A 23,846-nucleotide genomic window follows, 5' to 3' on the forward strand; every position below is an offset into this window, starting at 1 on the left:
CGCCGCTCCTGCCGCCCGCCCTGCGCGCCCGGGGCTCCGCCGCGCTGCGCCGCGGAGCCGCCGCCGAGTTAAAGTCTCCCCCGCTCAACTTGGGGGGAGCGGCAGGACCTCCGAGGACGCTTCCCGGCAGCGACTGCCTCCGTCTCCCTTGCAGCTGCAAGGCAAATAATCGACCCAACAGAAATAAAACAAACTCAGGCTTACCTAAAAGTTACGATCCTGCCGCCCCTTCCTTCCCCCTCTCCGTTCACGGTTGTGCTCCGCGCGTGGAAGTGCCTGTGAAGCCGGCGCGGCGCACCGGAGGGAGCGGCTTGGGCTTCGGATCGAGGATTTGCTGCTGCGAAGCAGCCCAACTTGCACGCCGCGGGGCAGCCTTCGCTCCTCTGGACGCCGTGGCGGTGCGCTGAGGAGCCCTGGGGACTGACATCCCTTGCCGGGAAGGAACTGAAGGTAAGAAGGGGGCTCGGGGAGAAGCGGGATTCCTATAGCCTTTTATACGGCTTCGAGTCTTTGGTCCAGCATCCCCTCCTCGGCAGAGCAGCAGCAGCTCATCCAGCACAGTATTAATAGGCTAGAACTGGTCAAGTAAAATGAAAGTCTGCTTTTGTGAAAAGTACACGGAGCTCACAAGTGATTGCAAAAGATATTTTTAGTTTGCAGATACACCATGTTTGTGATCTGTGTTCGCAGCAAGGAGACAGCTAACTTACTGTAGCTCAGGAATGAGGGGATCCACTGTCTTGGTCTCTGATGGGCAGTTTGCGTTGTGTTGAATGTGTGCCCCCCACCACCTCCCCAGAGCATCCCATCATCCTGTTTGATTGGGTGTTTTTGCAGATATAGTGCCTCGTACTAATCGGAGAGGGAAAGAGATGGAAAAAAAACCATATGGAGCATTTTATTGATGTGATCATAATCCTGTAATGGAGATTGCATTAAATGAGGATTGCATCAAAATGCCTAGCTGCTGTGGAGAGAGGAGAGAGCAAAAACTATGCTGGATTGTAAAAGAAGTTCTTTGATTGAAGGATTTTCTTGAACCGTGGAGGGATGTCTGTAAGCTTAAAGTTGCTGTGTATATGCAGTAATGGAATAGGATAAAAAAGAGATCAAGCTGAAATATATTTTAATTTACTCAAGCTCTGGATGCAGATAAAATTGGTTAGAGGCATTGCAGTGATGTCCAAAGAATACTTGGTTTCAGCTATGGAGATAAGAGAAAGGCAAGGATAGAGGAGATCACAGGGAGGCAAGGAGAGAATATTTTGTATCATTTTGGGAAGGGAAGGAATGGTTCATTTAAGACTTTTGCCATAGTGGCACAAAGCTTACAGCTGGCTGGTTGCAAGCAGGAGCCTTGTAGGTGGTCTGGAAAGCAAAGGATTTGTCTCATTTTCCTTTTGCAACCTTGGCATAGGAGCCTGTAGGAAGCACCTCTAAGGTAGGTGACAAGAGGCAAACAGGGACTTATTTGTCCCTCTCGGACATTAAAAGAAACTGTAAGCTTAAGAGAGATTGCCTAGACTCGTCTGATCCTGTCTTTCTGAGCTTGAGATGATAATTCATTTTAAGTAATTGTTCCTGCTTATCTCGATTGGCAAAAGAGGGGAGAAGATGTTCAAGTTTATTGAACCAAAGCAGAGCTGAGGGCAGTGGATGTTATCAGTTCGCAATTGCCTTATTTTTTGCTGAATTTCATTCTGGCACAGAGAACTGATTAACAAAGAGCACCTTCTTCAAGCCTTATTGAAAGGCAATCCAAAGAGAACAGAAAGCCAAAGATAGATTTTGACTTTTTGCTTGTCAGTGGTGGAAGTAGTTTTGATCGGTCAGGTTACACAGGTCAAAAGAGGTAAGGGAGAGGAGGTAATTTATTTAAATTACTAACATTTTCACACATACAGACAAAGTGGTATACAAATAAACATCACAGCTGGAAAGACTTGTTTCTTAGAACCATCTAAGTTATAACTCCACAGAGATAACACAAAAATTTTCTGTAAAAATGCTCATTAGTATTTCTGTACAGCTGAAAAAGAACTGGTTGATGTAAAATTATACAGAATATAACAAAACAAGTATCTGAGGTGGTCAGAAGTAGTTTGTTTTCCCATTTGAACTGTGTATGTAAGCTGAGGTAATGCCTCCACATTTGAGTGTGTCTCATACTGTATATTTGGCATAGAATAAAGTTGAGAAAGAAATGCTCATTTTAAATAAAATGAGGAAAAGCAGCTTAAGCACGGTGAATTCCTCTCAAGTGTTTTATTTTGGCAAAAGGAGACTTTTTGTGAATTGTAAAAGATGGGTTTAGAATATTAATAGCTAAACTCCAGGGAGCTTAGTGTAAGCTCAGTAGGCAGAGGGTTCTTCCACTAAAGAGGTATCTGGACAAGATGTGTTTAAATTTCCAGCCATGTTCAGTTGAGACTGCTGGTGTCCATATTTTAAAAATCAATTGTTATGCTGCTTATAGGAATGATGTTTAATCTGGAAAATAAAGCAAGTATTCCTATAGTACTAACTAATGCTTTTTTTTTTACATAGAAAGAACAAGCAGTGTTCTTCAATCATACTTCTGTATGTATGAGTATTCCAGATTTGCCTTTAATTTTATTGAACAGCAGCTGAGGAACAAATTTGTCTTTCCAGAACATGGTTATCCATTCAGATCTTGGTTTGCATTTCTTTCTACAGAACTCTTACTGCTTCATGGCTGCATTGTTCATCCTTGCAGCATTTCTTCAAATGTGAGCATAAGAGTGCCTTGCCATGGTTAAAGGATAATTTATATTCAGTGTAGTACTGTCTGCTCAGTGGAATTGGCTTTATACATCACAGCCTCTGCAAAAAAGGAGATCAAAGATCTGAACCTGTGGTCCTGTATTGCATTTGTATTCTGTGTGGACTTGAGTAATCTTATACTGGAGTCATTCACACTGCTGTAGTTAAGAATATGTCAGTCTTTCCACTGAAACACCCATTTGTTTAGTAATTTAACATTCAGTTTTGAAGATGGGATCTAATCTTACGTTAAACACATTTGTGCAGTAAAAAAAAAAAAAGAGAGGTCCAAAGCAATGATGTATAACCAAAATTGGCATTTGCTAGTAGAGCACTGTGAAGTTGCTTTTATAGAAAGCTCAGTAGAAAATAATCCCTGCCTGAAAAATCTAGAGATGAAAAGGGAAAAAAAAAATCTTTTCAGATTTAGAAAGCCCCTGTGGATCCAGGTGAGTGTTTAAATCTAGATTTAAAAGTGGTCTGTGATTGTTAAGCAGGGGCTAGGGCGCTGGCTCAAAACAGGAATTAGTCCAATCTCAGTTTAACGGTTCAGTCTTAGTTTGTATTCAACTAATGCCTCTGGCATTGTTCCAGTTAGTTATTTTGAAGGTAAAGTTACAAGAACAACAAAACAAAAATCCAAACCTTGTAACTTAACCACTGACAGTATCCTTTTAAAAGGCCGAAACAGCTCTAAATTTTGGATAATGTTGATTCTCAGACATAAATCTTAAAAGGATTTTTGGGGTGCTGCTGCCAAAGCACACCTTTAAGGTAGTCCACCTGAGAACAGCCATTGCAGTAATCACGCCTTCCCATTACAGGTGCAGTGAGTAGTATTAATGGTCAGTCTACACTCAAAATAACCCTTTTTCCTGAAGGATCCTAAAATCTTTTACAGCTGTCTATATCAGTTATATAGCCCTGTTCCAACAGTAAAGTAGTTGCTTCAACAATACAGAAAAGTCGAATGTTTATAAACATTTGGTGCATGTTTTATTTTAGAATTTAAAGTCTATACTTTATATGTAAAAGTGCACGTGGATTCAGCGTTAAAATTTAATGTGCTATACTAGCTGTGTTCAGGTGGTAGGTTCAAGATACAGCTTGTTATCTTTATTCCAAGTATTTTGGATTGGATGGAATAAATGTGTGTTGTCGGAGTTGAAAGTTTTGTAGTTTAAATACAAATTCATAAGTGAGATTAATAGTCTTTTGTCCCAATGACCTCTTTCTTCAATGAGATCCCTAAGAGGAAATTTCTAACAGTTGTCTCTCTTTACTGTGGTAAAGTATTAGTGACGGTATCTTTTTGGGTCTTTTGAAAATTCATGCTCACTGCAAATAACAGGCATGGCAGGATGGAGCAGGAAATTTAGAGCAGAAATGGGAATTTGATTATCCCTTAAGGTCTGTGGGGAGACACCCATTCTCATTATCCAACAGTAAAATAAGGAAAATAGGTCTAAAAGACAATCTCTTTCAATTATGGTTTCTGAATTAGTAGACTGATTTGCCAGAAAGCATAAACACTTCTACTAGCTTTTGCACATTTAAAAGCTCCACTGACAGCGAGAGTTTAAACTGTCCTTATAATTGTCTTTAAGGTGTAATACTGTGAGTAAGAGTAGGATGAGTAGAAAACACATTTTGAGTGATGATAATACCACTTATCATCTCTCAAGTGGATAGAAGGTTTTTCTTTTTTAATTACACAAATACTTTTTAGAAATCCATTTTTCAAGCACAGAAAAAGAATACTTTTTTTGCAATTACCCAATAATACTTCCTATTTGAATGAAAAAATGTTTGCAAGAGAGTTTTCATGAAGTTATTATAAATAATGACAATTTAGATTTAAAATAACTTTAAATTTAGTCAGTAGACAGTCTTGTGATTGGATTTTCTGCATCTGTGTCATAATTAGAAATTCTTTTTATTTGAAGTTCTATTTCATCGCTTTCATAAATATTCTGTTGAAAATGACTGTATTTCAGATGTTCTAGAAAAATATTTTCCATAAATAACATAAGTTTTAGCCTTCTTGATCCAACATGGTCTGAACCAAAGCTTCTTGGAGTCTGCGAAAGCATTCCTATTGGAACATAGCCTTAAATAATTGCTTCTTGCATTACGTAATCTACACTTCTGCTGTACCGTTCGTTCAGGAGTTAATAGGGTATATGGAAGGCACTGCTTTATGGCAGTTCTGCTTGCATGTATGGCAGAATTTAGGCTGCTTAAAAGTAAGTGCTTTACTAACTTTTCAGGCAAAGTTCTTTTCAGATTAGTGTTGTTTTCCTTCACGTAAATTGCAAAATACTCCATGTGGATTATATAATTTCAAGGGGGCCTACATAACCAGATCAGCAGAGAGCCAAATATTGCTCTCAGAGATGCAGATGAATATTAAAATTGTTGGAGACTTCCAACTTCAACAGTGAAATTATAAACAGAGGTGGCCCACTGTATTTAAAACTCATCACTGTTAGGTTTAATATGGCAGTTTGTAGTGCTAAGAAACACTGCCTGGTTCGCTTCCCTGCCGGTGGAACATCTTGCATTGTATACTGCTTTGATTTGACATGGTTGTTTTGGGAATGATTTTCTTCCTCCAAGCTGGTCTAGAAATAAGATGTCTCTGGTGGTGCAGTCTGTTTGTGTATCAGTGTTTATCTGTTACATCCTTAAGGATATAGTTTTATTATTTTTGTAGGAATTTAATTAGTAATTATGTGAGCTTTATGCTGTCTAGTAAAGTGGCAGGAAATACATACTAAAGAGGAAAAAATCCAACAAGTGAAAGTTTGCAATGCCTTAGGCACAGCATATTTTATTTAACCAGCTATTTGCACCTTCATTGTCACTATGCTATGCTAGTTTGTTAAATAAATGTATATGCGTGGAAATCTGTGAACTAAGGGATTTATTTTGACATACCTGGGCACACTAAAGGAAAGCAGTTTTGTTTCCAGCTCTATTCCATGGTGCACAATACCCAAAGAGAAAGAGAAGTGAAAATTATTTGAGTGATGATTGTTAGAACAGCAGGTTCCATTAAAATGTACGGTAGGGAGCAACTAGGAAGAAAGTGTCCGCTGCCAGCCCTTAGCTTTCCTCTAGCTCAGATTTCATTAGAGGGTCACATTTTTGATAATGCTCCTGAAAAAAGAAGTTTCATGACTCTGAAGAGGAAATGAGTTTGATCTCTGCCAGTCAAAGTCATAGTTTACACTCTTCTTTACTCAATTGTGCGGAATTTGTGATAGCTTCTGTAATTACAAGAATATATGCATATTCCTGTCTCTTGACAGACAAGAATTAGGAAACTGTGAGACAGGCACACAGGTTACTTGGATCATGGGATTTAATTAAGTATGCTGGTCTTCCTCTCCCAAAATGGAGAGTAGCTTCAATAGGAAGCATTATGTCAAGGTGCAAGTTGGACTCACAAATTGGAAAGAGATTTTCTTAGGGCATTTATGATGTTTATGGCAAAAATACTAGATTTGATTTGTCAGTGTTAAACAGGGGAAGAATGCATCATAACATTCACTAAAGCTACGTAAAGTGCAGGGGGTCTCTTCCATTTTGAAAATTCACAATTAAGTGGTGACTGAATACGAGCTGTAATATGCACATTTAACTCCAGACTGCGATAATTTGGGACCTGACTACCTTACTCTATTAGTTTGTTAAGATAATAGTAGCTGCAACCGATTTATAAATATATGCAAGATACAAGGCATAAAGCTAAAGTTAAAATTAAATGGAGTAACAGCTTTACCTTGTCAATCATGTAATTGATTTTTGGAAAATGTATGTGGCAATGTGTTTTAAATTAAGATCTAGAATAGAAGTCAACAAAGTAATAACTCTTGTGATGAAAAAAATGGAAATGAAATGCATTAAATTCATTCTGTGTTATTTTTTCTGTCTTGTGAGCATATGAAACTGTACCAGAGTGAATGGTAAACTAGGGTTTTCTTAGTAGTTTACTGTAATCTGGATTCTATTACAGTAGACTAGTTAACTGCTTGCTGGGCAAATATATGTGTGTGCCTAATTATCATAGAATCCTTTTTAAAAATTGTTACTAATGTTTAATGTTTAGGAGGTCAGCAGTTTCATGAATTCTTAAACTAAGGTAAATCAAGAGTTTTGTTGCCCTAGTTAGTTTTTTGTAGTTTTATAAAATAATTGAGAATGACCCTTTGCCTCTGGCCAAATAGCAGTAGAAGTAGCAGGTATAGCTACTTTATTTTCTATGATTGTGCCATAAACTTGAGAAAAAAAATCACATATGCGTGCGTACACATGTAGTTGCTTACAGCATTTGCTAAATAGTAGAAATAAAAATTATAGAAGAATCCCTTGGCACTGGAAAATGAGTGTATTTTAATTGTATACAATCTGGAATAATGATGAAGAAAAACACTGAACCATCATACCATTTTTGATATTCACATATTGTTCCCCATCCTCCCATTTTTGATATATAAACTCCTTAGAAAGACAGAACATTCAGGAAAACACCTTAAACCACATTTTCTTAACAGAAATTTTCTTTAACCTCTAAAAAGACCAGAGAATAGTGGGCCACCCGTTACATTTTACTTGTTTTTAGACAGTGTGTTCAGTCAAATAACAGTAAGCTTTTATTTTTATAAAGCTAACTTTATCTACATTCTCAAAGAAAATTATTTTCAAGAATTACATGCAAAGTGCCTTAAAGAATAATACAAAGTATGTTTGAGATGAGTTCATACAACATTAACTCCCATGTTTTAAGCTGCAAAAGGTAAAACCCCAAACATAGGTAGTACATTGAGCGGGGGAAAAAAAGGCCACTTCAAAGTGAATGGGAGGCAGAAAGCAAAGAGATTACTAGTCTTGTGTCAAATGTTTCACTAGTAATTGTAGTCAGAAACTGAGTTTTTCTTAACTAGGGAATATAGTTATGCTGTGTGGAAGCTTCATAACCTTCTGATGAGGAATGAACCAGTGCTACCTTCCAGTCTGCAGTGTTGTGTCAGTAGTGGACCATATACTAGTTTCACTGAAAGATCTGAGATTTGTGCTGAATAAAGAGATGTTCATGGGCAGCTAAATACCGATGACTCTCAAAAGAGTTTGGGTGTTGACTGTATCACTCTTTAATGTTTTAATGAAGAGGTTTAAAAAATCTTGTTTTCTTCTCTTGTCCCTGAAAATAAATTTAATTTTCCTTTTCTCCACTGTTTTTTTCACTTTTTTTTTAATGTAGCTGAAGTATCTATCTGAGCATAATACTGTAGAGTGGAAGGATATTTTCTAATGGAAATAAAAGTGCCATTTTAACATGCAGGTGAAAGCTTGGTAAAGACATCAGACTCCTTTTTACAAAAATAAGCAAACGAATAAAATAATAGAGAACTCATGCTGTTCTTAAATGATACAGAAACTGAGTTTCTTTAGGATCTTTGACAACAACGTGTGTTTGAGTTAAAGGAGTAAGCTAATGACTTTTATCAGACAACTCAGGGCTATATTTCAAAAGGACTTCCATAGTTTGGATGTATAAGTCCCATTTTTCAAAGTGAACTGGACTTTGAAAGAGCAGCCTGGAGCTTGTCCACTTTCAATTAAAAAAACACAGTTTTTTAAAACAGTATCATCTCTGTTAAAGAGTTGTTATACTAACAGCTTGTACCTCAATGAAGTTTTCTGATAGCTCTGTAATATTAGGCACATTAAAACTAATCACCATCTAAAAATTAAAACTAATCATCATCTTATACTCAAAATATGGTGCAACTCAAATATGTGATTATTCTATCAAAACCTAAAACCAAACTATGAACTTAACATAAAAACTTGCAAAAATTACTAGAGTTGCAATAAATACACTTTTTAAAGGAACAATTATGTACTTTTTATTTAATTTATTCTAGCAGATTTTAATTATTTAAGAAATAATAAAAGAGGAGAAACAGAAGAATTAGAAAAGTTGTGGCAGAAATAAACCTGTTATAGTTAGGCTCTACAGTATTTGGGTTGAGTTTGTGGCTTACTGCCTCTTATTTCACATTACGTATTTTGAGGATCATCGAACAAATAAGATTGATTATCAACCAGCCTGTAAAGTTCGTGTCAAAGCTGAATACAGCCTTCAGAACCTGAGTTGTAGAATATCTATGATAATTCTGCTTCAGCAAAGACAGTTTAAACACTTGCACCTTCTGTCCTTTGCCTCCATCTATTAGGTTAGTTATTTCACAGTTTGGAATATGGAAATGTGTTTGTATGGATTCTAGACATTATTTGAAATGCTGCTGGATTCAAATTAGTTTCTCTGTGTGTATAGCTTCTCTTAATATCAGCAGGAGTTATAGAAAGGAGTGTCATAGCAGAAGATTGATCCTAACTAATTGCTACTAAGTTGAACCTCCAGCATGGGAAAAATCCCAGATATATTTTAAGAAAATCATATTAATCCTGAATTCCAGATGGAAGAAGAGATTGTTTTTACTTTCTCTTGGTTTAAACTTTAAAATTCAGTTAGACAGACTGAGACAATGCAGAGAAGTTACATTGGCAGAAGAGTTGATTTAGGAATAAGGAAAAGAACGGAATGAAATTCATCTGAATTTATGATTGCTGATGTTATTTTTAATCATTTTAGAATGGTAGACTAAATCTGAGAGGTGTCTGAAATACATAATGTTATCCATCAAGATGGAGAAAAAAGTGCTGGTAAACATGTTTCAGTGGGACAGTCTTTTTGTGACTGTATTACGTTATGGACCTCAAACCCAATAGGAAGTTTGTAACATTAAGATGAATGAAATTGGGCTCCAATTCTGTGTTTGAGTGGTGCTCTTTGAAACCACTGTGTAGGGTACTTTAAAATTTCTAGTATATTTTTGCTATGTGGGAATGTTTATCTTCATATACTAAGGCATGTAATCTGGTCAGTGGCTGTTTGATACAGATATTTGTTATCTTGCAAACTTAAAATAGGTTTCAGGTTTGGTTAATGTTGCTCAGCATCAGAAGGAAAATATAAACAAATAGAACATTTTCCTATTAAATTTGATGAAAGCTTAATTTGACTGTTTACCCAGATTCATTCACGTAAGTGTCATGTGTTATGAGTCCCCTTAATGCACAGTGTTTGTATTTTCATTGTACTGCACTTAACAAAAATGAATATTTAAAAAAATAATAGCTGAATCAAAAAGTAGTGCAACGTCAGTCTTCAAAAAACATTTACAGTCTCAGTTCCTCATATGTAATTCATCTTGGCAGGTACAGTACTTTTAGGTTTTATTATATTATAAACGTTAAAAAAGCTTGAAAGAAATCATTGAAAAAAGGTTTAGAGTAAGTGACTTAGATGAGGCTGGCAGGTGGTGCAGTATGGCTCTAAATTCTGAAAATGCTGTCACTTCAGAGTATTGGCTCTATGACTTGATTTAGTGGTTGCTGCAGCTAAAGCCATCGCCTTGCTGATCAAACTGCAAAGCTGTTGATGGAGATATCAAACAGAATCAAGAAAACACTAACTTCTGAACAATTTTGAGCACTTAGATTAAAATGCTAATTGGATCAGAACACCTCTTTAACTGCTGTGGATGTGGCTGTATGTATAATACTATGTATATCAACATGCCTTTACAGTACATGCCTATGACTGAGGTGGAAGACAGATAAAGTATCAAAAATATCTAAGGAATACTGAAGCTGAAATGATGAAAGATGCTCAAATAAAACCACTCTTTACTTTTTAACAGGTAGGAAATGAGAACAGAAATACCTGGAAAACAGTACTCAAGAGAAGAAAGAAAACATAGAAATGAACTACGATGGCATTAATTTAAGTAGCCTTGGTGTTCCCCAAATCATTCCTGATTACGACAGGTTGTATTTCAGAACCTTCTGGAGTTGTATCAATAAAGTTACACCAAAGATGAATCTAGTATATCAAACAGATATATCTTCAAAATCAGATAATTCCATTTGGTTCTTACAGGAACCTGTATGCAATATTTTTGGTAATTTTGGAAATCAAATGAATAACTAGGCATCTTGAAAACAGCTTTTTCTATGTTATTATGGTAGTGTGATTTTGAGCTATATTATGTGTGTTACTTCACATTAGATCAGTTGTCTGGATCTTTCATATCTTTCTTTTACCTTTTTCTATTTTCTTAAACTTGAATGGTGTATTCAGCTGAATTTCCCAGCAGTAAAGCTCTACCATGGATAGGTGTTGATCAGCTGAAGCTCAAAGCACGTAAGATAAAGTTGGTAGTAACCAAAAGGAAATAACTGACTTGTTTTTTTTCCCACTGATTTTGAATACTCCAAAAATGTTCATGAAATCCTTGGAAATTTTCAAAATTTGCTTGGAAAGGCCCTAGGCTTTTTTAATGGAACTTAAAAGCTTCAAACAGGTTTGGCTAGGCAGAGTCCCCAGAGGTGTCTTCCAACCTAAATATTCTATGCAAAAAGATGTTGATTCCTCCATATAGATCACAGGTTTTAGCTTTGTCTGGATTGGGGTTTTCGGCTCATATTCAGAAGATTGGTACGTCCTTGCTGTTCTTGTTTGCTCAATGAGCAGTGGATAACCAAGGAACAGCGCAGGAAGGTGAACTGCCTGGTGAACAAGAGAGCTGTTATTTTTGTTCTTGGAGCAGTATCTCGATGTAGCTTGCCATTCCTGTGTCAATGTGTGCTATTTGGTGTAATCTTTGGAGACCTCTGTGAACTGAGGTTATATAGATGGGCTGCAACTTCAACAAGTTGCTTGTTCAGTGCATTTCAACAGTGTTCTCCTGAACACAGTTTAAAGTGCTGCTTTTGATCTGTGAAATACCTTTTAGTTTCATTTCTGGTTCTAAGGAAGACTTGCTGTACGTTTTTTGTTCTTTTGTGGGGAAAAAAAATGAAAAAAAAAAGAAGAAAAAGAAGCCTCAGTTTTCTAAACACTTGAACTGAGAGTAAGAAAACCTGTTTCCCCCTTCCTCCCCCCACCTTGGTCTTGAAAGACCAGATTTAGTTGACATTCATAGCTGTAAGACAAATCTGACAAATCTCCCCCCCCGCCTGTGCGTTTTCGTTTTCTGGAGTGGACACATTGGACAGAGTGTAATTTTATTTGTATCTGTGAAGAGTATTCTTCTGATGCTTCATGTTGATAGTTTATTGCGCTTTATTACAAGAGTGTCTAGAGGTTGATTGACAGATTCACTACAAAAAGGCAAGAAATGAAGTTTCTAGAAAGGGACTGAACACATTTGGTGGATAAGAGGGAGTATGACTAGATTGAGAATAGACATGGACATAAATTTATGTCCTATGGACATAAATTTAAGTACTTCCATTAGATATGAGAGAAGACCACTGTAAACGAAACAAAGATTCTTAAAATTCTTATAAAAACAAGAATTTTTAAACTGGTCTAAGGACTGCTACCTTCTACTGAAAAGCACCCTAAAAGTTACCTGTTTGGTTCCTCATTATGCTATGTATCACTTTCTTATAGCACTGAAGTTCCTTAAATAGTACTTGGTCACAGCAATGGATGAATGAACTGGGTTCACCACAGTAAAAACTGCAGTTGGGACAGGCTGCCCAGAGGGGTGTGCAGGACTCGTCCTTGGAGGCTGCAAGACCAGACTGGGTAAAGCCCGGAGCAACCTGCTCTGACCTTACTGCTGACCATGCTTTGAGCAAGAGGTTGGTCTAGATGACCTCCGGAGGCCCCTTTCAACTTGAATTATCCTATGATCCTGTGTCTTATTAACTCATAGTGTAACTAGGTTTTTCCTAGAATCTGCAAAGAGCCTTCCAGTTTTTGCTCTGAGAATATGAGAACTGAACACTGTGTAGGCTGGCATTTAAATGTCTAACAGGGCTGATCTGCAGCTAGATATCCTGTATGCCTGTTTAGAGTTATGGTATTTTGAGACTGGAAAGGACTTTGCAAATACTTTCCTCAAACCTCAAAAATGGAGTAGGGTGCAGAGACACTGAGGGAAGTGAAGTGATTTTGCTACCTTGTATTTGTTAAATTTGCATTGTTCTTTTTTTGACTTTTTTTTTTCCCTCTAACCAAGGTTGTAGCTCTAATGTAGAGGGCATAAATAGTAAGTGGTCTTTACAGGGAAATCTCCGGTAGGCCAGAAAAAAGATCAGTTCCCTTGAATTCCAGAAAATAGCCTATGCAGGCACTCCTTTTCCATCAATGGGAAGTTTAATAATAGAGTGTTGATATGTATATTGTATAGTTTCCTGAATATGCAGAATATTGCACAGAAAGATAATATTCCATAGCATTTACTTCATGCTTGTTAGCATCCATTTCAGACATGAAGCTTAGGCTTTCTTGGAGATGATCAACCCTGATGGTGCTGAATATAAAAATGTCAATATAATTAGTCATCTCCAGTAGATTTTTTAAAAAAAAAAACTGTGTGGAGGAGGGGATGAACTGGATTTCTGTTACTCTTCATCATTTAGGTTTTCTATTTTTGCCATCAACTGGGAACATTTCCCAATTACTTTCTTTCCGTCTTATATTCAGGGATGGATTATTTTATCAAATAAATCTTAATAAGAGAAGCCCTGATGAGCCAGTCTGAACTAGTGATAATTCAGCAAAAACTGTTCCTTGACTGATGATCAGGAATAGTTCACAGAACCATACACAATCAGCTTTAGCTATAAAATGAGCTGCTTACACTATTCTAATGCTAATCTAAGCTATCTCTATAAGGATATTACAAATGTTCAGTTGTACATTTTTTCTTTTAAAGAAGTTGTTCTGAATAAGGTCAGTATTCTGCTTTAGCAAACAGATTCTGTTTCTTGTTGCATTGGTGCAAATACAAGAAAATAGAGTTATTCAAATATAAAATAGTATCCAGAAATTCAGAGCCTGGGAGGTTTTTCTGATCCTTCCCTTATTTGAATCTGCATAACAAATTCCCAAAAGATATTTCATTGCAACAATGGCTTGGCAAGATACTGTAACTTAAATGTACATTTAATGTTGCAGGTAATGTGTATGTGCTACATAACCATAGGAAAATCACAGATTTTCAATTTTCCTTGAACTATGTTTATTATTAGAAGGTATTACCAGAGTATTGTTTGTTGTAGAAGAAGAAAATTGTGTTTAAGTTTTTAATGAATCTCTTGAGAGATTCATGAGATTTACAGGTTAAAAAAGCTGTAAACATTCTGCTGGGAGTAGTCATTAAAGAAAAGATGAATATGGGTTATCTGTACATTTCTTTTTTTTTGAAACAGAAAATCTTGAAGATAATGTTACAAACCAAAAAATCCTGTTTCTCTTTATGGTCTGTAGTGCAGCATTCTCTAATGAAATACAAAGTATGGTTAAAAGCAAATCTGTTTGCAACATGAGATTCAGTTTCACTATTTTGTTTGGAAATTTTTATAGGTAGGATAGCATTGATCTGAATTTGAATGGAAGAAGCAGGAAAATAATATTTCCTTGATTTCTAGATTACAAGAAGCATTAGAATGAAAAAAAAAAAACTTTCCTGCACAGTTAATCAGCTTGGAAGGCCTTATGTTGAAAAGCTGATTTTTCTAAATTAAATTAAAATGAATTAATAAAAGCTCTGTAGATTAAATAAATAAATTCCAAGAAAACAGCTCAATCCTCTGGTGAATTACTTTTCTTTGCAAATCAAAAAGTGACAGCACAGGACTGCTAAAAGGCTTGTATTTCCACAAGGCACTTCAGACCCTTGATTACTCACTCAGGCTTGACTGAACCAGTAACATACTAGTAAAAACTCATAATTAGTGGTCTCTGTGATTAAGCTGTTTGCTTAATCCTAGTTTTTTGTTTTTTTTTTCCTACTGAATTATTACAGGCTCAGCGAAGAGAGTAGTTTGAAATACACTTCTAGCAGACAGAATGCAAAGAAACATTCTTAAATTAACTTGTCAAAAATTGTTGTTTTGAACTTATATCAAATAAGATTCTTGTGAATATTTTACTGCAGTAAATCTCTGTTTCCTGTAGAAAGCTCTAGAGGCTGCCATAAAATCAGTTTGTTTTTAGTTCTAGTGAATTTTGGCAGTAGATTTGTTGGCGTAACTTTTTAATGGAACATAAATACACTAAAAACTTGGACAACAACAAAACATGAGCCATGTCCTAATCGCATCTGTGTTGAACATAACAATAGTTGTTTCACATTAATTCAGCTTTCCAAGAGGTCACACGCTTTGCAAATAATATGCATAACAAAGTGCTGTGCCCCAGCATTTTGACCAAAATATGTTTCAGCTGACACAGCCGTTCACAACATGATTTCGGCAGTTCAGTATGTAACTGTGAATCTGGTCCTTTCGCCATGCTGGAAATATTCAGGACTCCAAAACAGAATTTGCCATCCCTAAAGGACTGATATTTCTGCAGACTTTTCTTAGTATTTTGTGAAGATTTCCTACCATCAAGCACTTTTTTTCAAGATGTGTGTGCATTTTCTTTTTTGTATTAAAAGCATATACGTGTATTATGTATGTATATATGCACATGCACTGGTCATGAAAGTAGTGTGCTTATGTCCTTGGTCTGAGTTAAATGTTGGCCTTTCAGGTTTTGAGCAAGGTTTCCAGTAAAATTTATCTCTGACCTGAAACACCGTGTGCAAAATCCTCTTGAGCAGACTTCCAATCCTGGCCTTTTTAACAGCGTGGCAACAAATGCAAAACAGCACAAAAATAAGGACATCAAGTCTGTTCTAGCTTAAGAGTGAAATATCACAAAATGTAAAGGAACATACTCGTTCATGTAGAATCATTGTTGTAATATAGAGTAAGTAGAAAAAGGTAATTTAGACTTGTTTAAAGGTATATGGATTGAAAGAATCTTGTGCCATGTTTTATAGTGGCATTACCTCAGGTTTAGCTTATTAGATTTTCTTTTTTTTACATTTTCTTTTTACATGGATTTACATTTAGACTCTGATTTCTCTGAATTACAGAAAAGTATTCTGCCAATAATCATATGCCCAACAGTACAATTTTGTGCTTGTCTGTCTCCACTGACCCCTGCTTTTCTGTAGATCTGGACCCCCAAAAGAACATTTCTTCTTATGAAAGCAGTAGGCACCAAAAGAAAATCTGAAATACTGTGACTATTTCCTTCACAAAGGCTTGCAATTTTTTAGGAAAAATGCCAGCTAGCGCACAGACAGTTTGGCTCTCAGAGCCTAGTGTTAAGGTTAACAAGTTGTAAATAGCTGCATGTTGCCATTATCTCAAAACCCTGCTGCTTTCAGGACATGATGAGGAGTCTAATAAGAATACTGTTCACTGCTTGTTTGGTTTTTATCTTTCTCTTGCATGGCACTTACTGAAGAGTAAGATTTAAAGTTGGATGGCTTGTGGTGGGGTCTTGATGTAATTCTTTTTCTCATCTTACTGACCAGCATGTTAACTCTAACTAACTTGGTGAGATGAGGAAATACACCCCAAACTTGCCACTGTTGCTTTAAGAACTGTAAGGAAAGCAAATGCAATTTTAGGGTAATTTTCTTCTTTGAAATTAAATTTGGTGTTAAGCTGAATATATTTACATTATGTAGCGCGCATATATATATATATATATATATATATATATATATAAAAAGACTTAGTGATATGAATGCATTCATCTTGATTGATGTGTGAGAGCTATGCTGATGTGTAAGAAAACAACGTATCTAACATCATTCAAAGTTAGTGTTTTTGTTTTTCAGACATTTATAAGAAATTATACTTAGTGTATTTCATGAAACAAAGTATTTTTAGGGTTTGTTTAAGAGCCATTTGCTTTGCTTCTGAGAATGTCTAATGCAGTAACTTTTGCATGTATTGCTGAGTGAAGTAGCCAACTTTGGAAAAAGATTGGTAAAAGAATCCTTATCAGTATATTTTATCAGTAAAAATTGGCACAGATCCAGGAGGAGTTAATTCATTGAAATTAAGAATTTGAGATGATCATCTCTTTCCAAAAGAAAGCAACAGTGCTGATCATTAAGAAGCACTGGACTCAAACATCCTGGGGAAAAAAATGAAGCTTGATACCATTCTATTAGTGTTTTTTTTTCTGGTGAAAATGCAGAAAAGTATCATATAATTTGATTTGAAAAAGACTGAAAAATTTCCAAGTAGACGTCAAATAATAATGGTAACAGTAGTGCAGCAGCAATATCGGTGACAGTGACTGTTCATCTAACTAACCAGAACTTTTTTAAAACAAACAAACAAAAAACCTAGGAAACCCGTGCCACACAAAAAGAGTAAACCTCACTGCGTTAACTTTCTGTGTCAGGATTTGATGATCAGTCATTCAGTACTTTTTGCTCAGTTATTTTATTTGGGGAAAAAAGGAGTTTAGGAAAAAAAGGAGGAAGCTACATTCCAGTACTCAGGAGCACTGTGTTCTGCCGCTGTGTGAGGTAAGTTGGACCCTGCCTTGAGCGTGGTAAATTTACCATGGGGTTGGAAAGAACCAGCTGCAGAGGTACACAGGAGAGAATTAGAGCACAGTCATAAAGAAAAATTTTGCAGACCTGAAACCATGGTTGGAAAAGTACATGGTTGGAACACAAAAGTCCTGAGATGAATACACTGCAACACCAAGGCAAAATGCCAGGATGAATGGAAAAGCGTTCAAGGAAAGTTGTGGGCATTGGGGCATCACAATAAAGAGAAGCTTTGAGGCAAGACATTGAGGTACTGAGAATACCAAAAAGCATGAAACGTTTTGCCAGGATGCTAGAGAACAAGAACCAAGGCAAAACGTTAAATCTCATGGAAAAGCGCCCAAGTGCCGAAGGAAAGTGCTGAAACGTTCAGATAAATTTGATGGTTCCAATGCAGAGTGCTTAACAGGCAAAAGCAACAGTGAGGAGCTGAATAGCTTCAAAAAGAAGGGCAGAAGATAGGAACCAGGGAAACCGTGAAATTAGTCCTCTTCTGCAGAACAGCTTTTTGGGGGAAGCTGATGTTATGATCAGTATAGTTTTGATTGATGATGTGCGTATGGCAATGTCTAAGGATTTATTAGTGTCCTGAGATAACTAGGATACATTTACCAAAGGATGAAGATAGTAGTAGTTACTCTGATGCAGAAGACTCTTGGATTTTCACCTGAGATAAAAATTTTCTGAGGGGCACAGCAGACCTATTTGCATTGTATAAAATTCAGAAGAGGAAAGAGTTCTGGTAAAATTCTCTTTGCGAGCCTTAAGTCTACAGCATGCTACCCAATGCTTCCTTAAGATCAGAGGCATATTTAGTAGCTAAATGACGTTTGTAGTTTTATAAGATACGAATACTGCTGTTAAAGATCTTCAGGAAAAGTTACCCTAACTCACACCCAGCCAATTTCATTGATGTGAGAGGGGAGGCATGGGTAATATGATGAAAGGGACTTGCTTTCAATACAGCAGAAGCATACAAGTTCTTCAATACTCAGCTGTGCCACTGTGCTCACATGTTTTTTTCCCTCTATATATCTTTATTTAAAAGGTAGCCAGGGAACTATGAGATAAATGGTGTTCTGTATCTGGTATGGAAATCTTGCTGAAGGTAAAAGAGGTGCAAGTTTTAGCAGAACAGAAGACACTGACCTTCTAGCTTATTTTCAGGCAAAATGTGACAAAACCATAGAAACGAGATGGGCATTCACTGGGACTCAACTTAATCTGAAGTAAACTTGTCTTATTCCAGTAATGGCTGAAGAACCAGACTGATGACTCTTTCTGTGTGAAATTTCATCAATGCAAAGTAAAGCACATTTGTCATGATTCAGTGCACCTTGAAAGAAAATACTGCATGTAATATATACATGTTTTTTGTCCTCAAGTTGGTAAAATGCCATTTAATTCTATGCATTTACTTACATTAGAAATTGCTCTGTTGCCGTATATGTAGACCATAAACTATCACAGTTGTGCAGGGACTGACTTAGGCTACCAGTGATGTTTCTTAGATAGTTGCAGATTTCTTGTATGACATGGAAAAAGATGGTTCGTTTTTTTTCTTTAAGTGGTTTTACAGTGCGGATTAGCACTGGTTATGTTACTGGTTATGGTATGTTACTGGTATGACATAAATACTACCTCACCTGCTAGGAGAAGTGGTGATTTACTTATCTTCATTGGTTTTCGGATAGCTAACAGCATACACTTTCAGAGTGCATAGTATTTTGTGTTCTGTGCAGATTCTGACAGATTGATTGCAACAGACCATAGATACATGCATTTTCTTCACAGATTTAATATGAAATATGGAAAATGTATTTTGATTGCTATCTTCCATAACATCCTCTCCATGGGGGGGGGGGGGGAAAGGAGGGGTGTTTAGTGCAAGATGTTAAATCTTCAGTGGCTAAATCACGTATGTGTTAGGAAGGATCCTTCAGACTGGGAAGGAATGATCTTGGCTCAGTCAAAATTTCCCCTTTACCCTTCGAGTGTTTGCAACACTGGTGTGTAGTTCTGAACACATTATGCCTCCACAAGCACTGGAAATTTGTGGGAGAAATATTGGAGATTCAGAGCAGAATTTGTACACGATCCAAATTTCTCTTGGGCAAATATAACATGCTAGAAACTTGGGAAGAGTGTAAATTATGTAAGCAGGCTCAGCTTCACAACAGATTTACAGAAAATTCTATTTTGCTTCCCTGAATGAGATTGTGGTAGAGAAATTTTGTCTTGATCAAATACTGCAGCTGTTGCAGTTATATTGAAGTGTGCTGCAAATTGAGCTCCCATTCCTGCTTTGTTGCATGCTGCCCAAGGAGGGAATTTGGTTCTTCACAGAACTAGTTACCAAGGTTTGACCCATGGTAATTAAAAATGATTTATTTCTAAAGTATAAACAAGTTCTGGCATATTGTAATGACATATATAAAAAATTTAAAAATGCTTAAGTGATGAATCTGTTTTAACAGCCAGCTGCAGAGTACTTATAACTGGATTATGTTAAAGCATTTAAATTTTCCAAATGTTATGAACAACAGATCTTGTGCTAATTCATTATGAAAACAGCAATTTCATTTAATCATTTACTAGCTCCTTATAAGGTGTCTGCATAATAGATATGCATACAGGTTCTTGTTTGACCTGACAACCAGTAAAATGATTGCATAGGTGTCACCCATGTATAATCACTAACAATTTATTTGTGAGCATTGTTCTCAACTACTAGAGTTACCAGAATGGCTGTAGGTGACAGTTCTCAAACATGTATGTGTAACAGAGTAAATGAGTGTTTGCCCTCCCTAAGAAGGAAAAATTAAAAGTGAATTGCTCAAAATGGTACTCAAATTTTGACAATAAGTCATTGATTATTCACCTCTGGAATGTTTGTCCACCACTATCATCATCAACAGAGTGAAGCAGGTTCCCAGAGTCTCTGTTGAATCTCCATCCTTGGAGGTTTTCAAGACCCACCCGGCCAAAGCCTGAAGCAGCCAGGTCTGAATTCAGTGCTGCCACTGCTTTGAGGAGATTGGCCTAGAGGCCTCCTGAGGGCCATTTCAGTGTGCACAGCTCCATCATCCTGTGAAGTCATGATGTGGAACCAACCAGATACTGTTAGTTCTGTGCTAAGTTTGCAAGGTGGATGAACTAATTTTATTGTAGACCACAGTGGTGGAATGTGAGTAAAAAGGGAAGAAATCCAAAGGAGACAAACTGGACAATACTATCTCATTCTACATTGGTGTGTCCTAGTCGCCTTTTTTTCCCAGCACTGCTACAGTGCTTTGGCCTTTTATATGAATAGCATGTACATTTTTGCTTCCCTGTCTTCATTATGGGCTTCTTTTCTTGATCTATAGCGTGGTGTAGTGTAGGATGTACAACTGCTTTTAGTGATAAAATTTTACGTAAGATTTTCAGCAGTATACTGCTGCATAGTATTTGCTGCGTATCTTGCCTGTGTATCTGAATCAACATACTTCTTTGATGATTAAAGCTTTAAGACCTTAATCAAGAATTTGTTACCAAAGTTAACAATATCAACGATTTAGTTTATCAAATCCTAGAGCAGAAGTTTTATTTTAGATGATGAGTGATATGTGTATTTTGAGTGTAAGAAATGAAAATTTCCTCTTTAGGAGGAAATAGTTAAAAAGAAGGACAACAACATAAGTTAGGAAGTGGTAAAATGAAATCAGAGATGAGGAGAGAAACTGAAAAGCCAGAATCATGCATCATCCATCAGTACATTTGGGCATTGAACAACATGGCACAATATTGCATTAAATCAAAGTAAGTTTTGTTTAAGCAGCGTGATTAAGCATGAAGTATTTCAGGGATTCCTGACTAACTGAAAGAAACTGCTAACGTGCAGTAAGCAAGACAACTTGTGTCTATTCATTGCCAGGAATGCCTGCACTGAAGTATTGTAACTTGAACTTAATGAAGAAAATGTTTATCATTTTATTCCGTGTTTGTCCATAGCACCTAAATATATTTCAAAAAAATAGAACAGAGGAAAGAAAATATGTAGAGTTATATGTAGGGGGTCGTAAAATGTGCTGCTTTTGTTGCTGCCTAACTAGAAGATAAAAAACAGCTAAAGGCATCAGTAACAGAACTACTAAAACCAGCCAACCAAAAAAATCAGCAATGGTGATACCGAACAAACAAGGGATACCCAATAAATAAAAGTCATGCTTTGAAGTTTGCCATGGTCAACTGATGATCACTTTTTGAAGGTATGGAAGCCTTCTAATTACCTAATCCATTCCAAAAATTCTTTTTCTGGAGATAAATGAGAAGAGCAATGAACTGATTTTGGTTGCTTCAACGAGAAAGAAATTCCTCATTTCACAGGACTGCTGTAGTATGCTGTGGGTGCTTATATTCATGTTGAGTTGTCTATCAAGGCAGTGGGTAGCTGGGATTTGTTACACTCTGCTCAAGAGGCTAACTTCTTCCCCGCCTAATAACACTGCAGCACTAGTCAGCAGGGGCATTGCAATGCACAGGGCTTTCTAACAGGGGATGAAGATTGCTGATAGGTTGCTTCCCATGAAGATAAGTATCTACTGGAATATCTTACCTGTCCAGATCTATTTATTTTCAGATGTTTAAACTTTGAACCCTTGGAACTAATGAGTTTTCAGTAATCAGTATGATTTATTATTACTATGGAAAGATGTTGGCATATCAGATAGTCACTATACACACATATGCTGAGTATAACACATTTTTTGTAGAAATCTGCTGTAAGTAATAGCGGTGTAACGCAGACATTGCTGGCGAGTTAGGAGTCCGCTGATTTCATTTATAGTTGTATGAATTTGGAATGATTGATCTGAAAGCACAGCAAATGAGCCACAGTATTATATATGTTAGCTATGCACTTTACTTCCATGTTCCTTAGGTGTTCAATTTACTTTATGATTAGGCAGCAATTACTGTTTTAGAAGATGTGTCCCAGCAGATAGGTACTATCTAGCAAAACAGAGGGCCCTAGAGCAGAAAGTTGCTATCTTACAGGAAATGTCTGATTCAGAGATTATATTTACTGCCAGAGGACACAGAAAAAGTAAGCAAATAAAACTTTTGTAGAGTTAGAAATCACCAGTTGAAATGGATAGACTGTTTCATTTATAGTGCTTAGTAATTAAAGACTTCTTTCCAAAGCATGCAAAGAAGTCGGCCAACAGAGCAATGCCACCAGTACTGCTCCATATGTGAAAACCAGTTGTGTAGAGACATCCATTTTATGGTACCCGGGCCCTTACAGAGGCATGGCTCTGAACTCAGAGGATGGTACAACGTCTCAGGTATTGTATACCATGATGATTCCACAGGCTCAAAGCCTTTTTACATCAAAAGAGGATCTGGCTCTTACTACAAACTGAATTGGTCCGTTTTGTTTGTACAAGCTTAACTTTGGCATTCCTGAATTGTTTTACTTAGGTTCATAGAAACTTCTGTGTATCAACTTGGCCAGTGCCTCAAAGAGACCTTTTCTAGAGATGTGACATCATTCAAAAAACATTTCAGTACTCCCTCTGAAAGTTTAAAGGAACACACACACAGCCTGTTTGTCCTTCAATTTATGCTCTTACACTAATGCACTTATACTGACTTATATGAAACATGATCTTGATGAAATGTGAAATCTGATGTCGATTTGTGTAATACTAACTTTCAGAAGCACTTTCTCCAAAGTTTAGAATGAACTTGAATGTATGACTGGTCTGAATAACAGTACTTTGTCCTGTAAATTATATGAGGAAAAACACAGAATACTGAGTACATGGTAGCAGGTAGCAACCCTAGAAGTGGAGTATGTGATAGACCACTTCTAAGTAGTAGAATTGGCAACCATTGTACAATTCAGTTTCAGTAAGCAAGGAAACCAATAAGCTAAGTTATGATCTTGTATTCTTTACAAAGCAAATCAAAGAAAAAACTCTGGCATTTGTTAGTTTAATGGGCCTTGGAAAGCTCTTATTTCCAATTGCTGCCTGGTTTTGTGCATCATATGAATATCCTTTTTTATGGTACTAACAAAGTAATCTCTCTAAATTCCATTTCTGTTTATGCTTAACCATGCTGATTTACATGCACATAGAAAAGGAAATGAGAAACTTTTAAAGTAAAATCTATATCCTTAGAATTTGATATTCATGCACTTTCTTATGTATGCAATTCCCATTAAGAACATTGGAAGAATTACCTTTAAATCCTCTATCCAGGAAGAGTGATTTTACTCCCAAAGTTTTGAGAGAAGTAAGAAAACACTGTGTCCTGCTGTTCAATTGTCAGTTGATGCTAATGAGAGATGCATGTGCAGCTATGCTCCTGTATGTTCAAATTGGCCAAAAGATTTGTATGAAGCTGGTTTGGAAGCTAGAGTCGGATAAGACTCCATGAGTTATTCATGTCTCAGGGGAAATAATTTTTGAAGTTTGATTTCTGCTTCAACTGCTGAATAATTTTTATGTTTTATTTTTCTGCAAGAAAAAAACCTTTAGTAAGAGTGTGAATAATGGTGAATGTGTGTAAATC

The 23,846-nt window shown here is 36.5% G+C and overlaps 1 protein-coding gene across 2 annotated transcripts in view; it reads left to right on the forward strand.

Moving 5' to 3' along the window:
- The first annotated feature begins 6 nt into the window (after positions 1-6).
- The window catches only part of PCDH11X (protocadherin 11 X-linked), a 512,224-nt gene continuing 488,384 nt past the window's right edge, over positions 7-23,846 (forward strand). For both annotated transcript variants that reach the window (XM_085319603.1, XM_085319604.1), the window contains exon 1: positions 7-450. The gene's annotated coding sequence lies outside the window, so the exon portion shown is untranslated. The remainder of the gene's footprint in view (positions 451-23,846) is intronic.

This window comes from Rhea americana, unplaced genomic scaffold (genome assembly GCF_003343005.1).
Source record: "Rhea americana isolate MKP2758 unplaced genomic scaffold, rheAme1 scaffold_6, whole genome shotgun sequence".
Taxonomy (NCBI): domain Eukaryota; kingdom Metazoa; phylum Chordata; class Aves; order Rheiformes; family Rheidae; genus Rhea; species Rhea americana.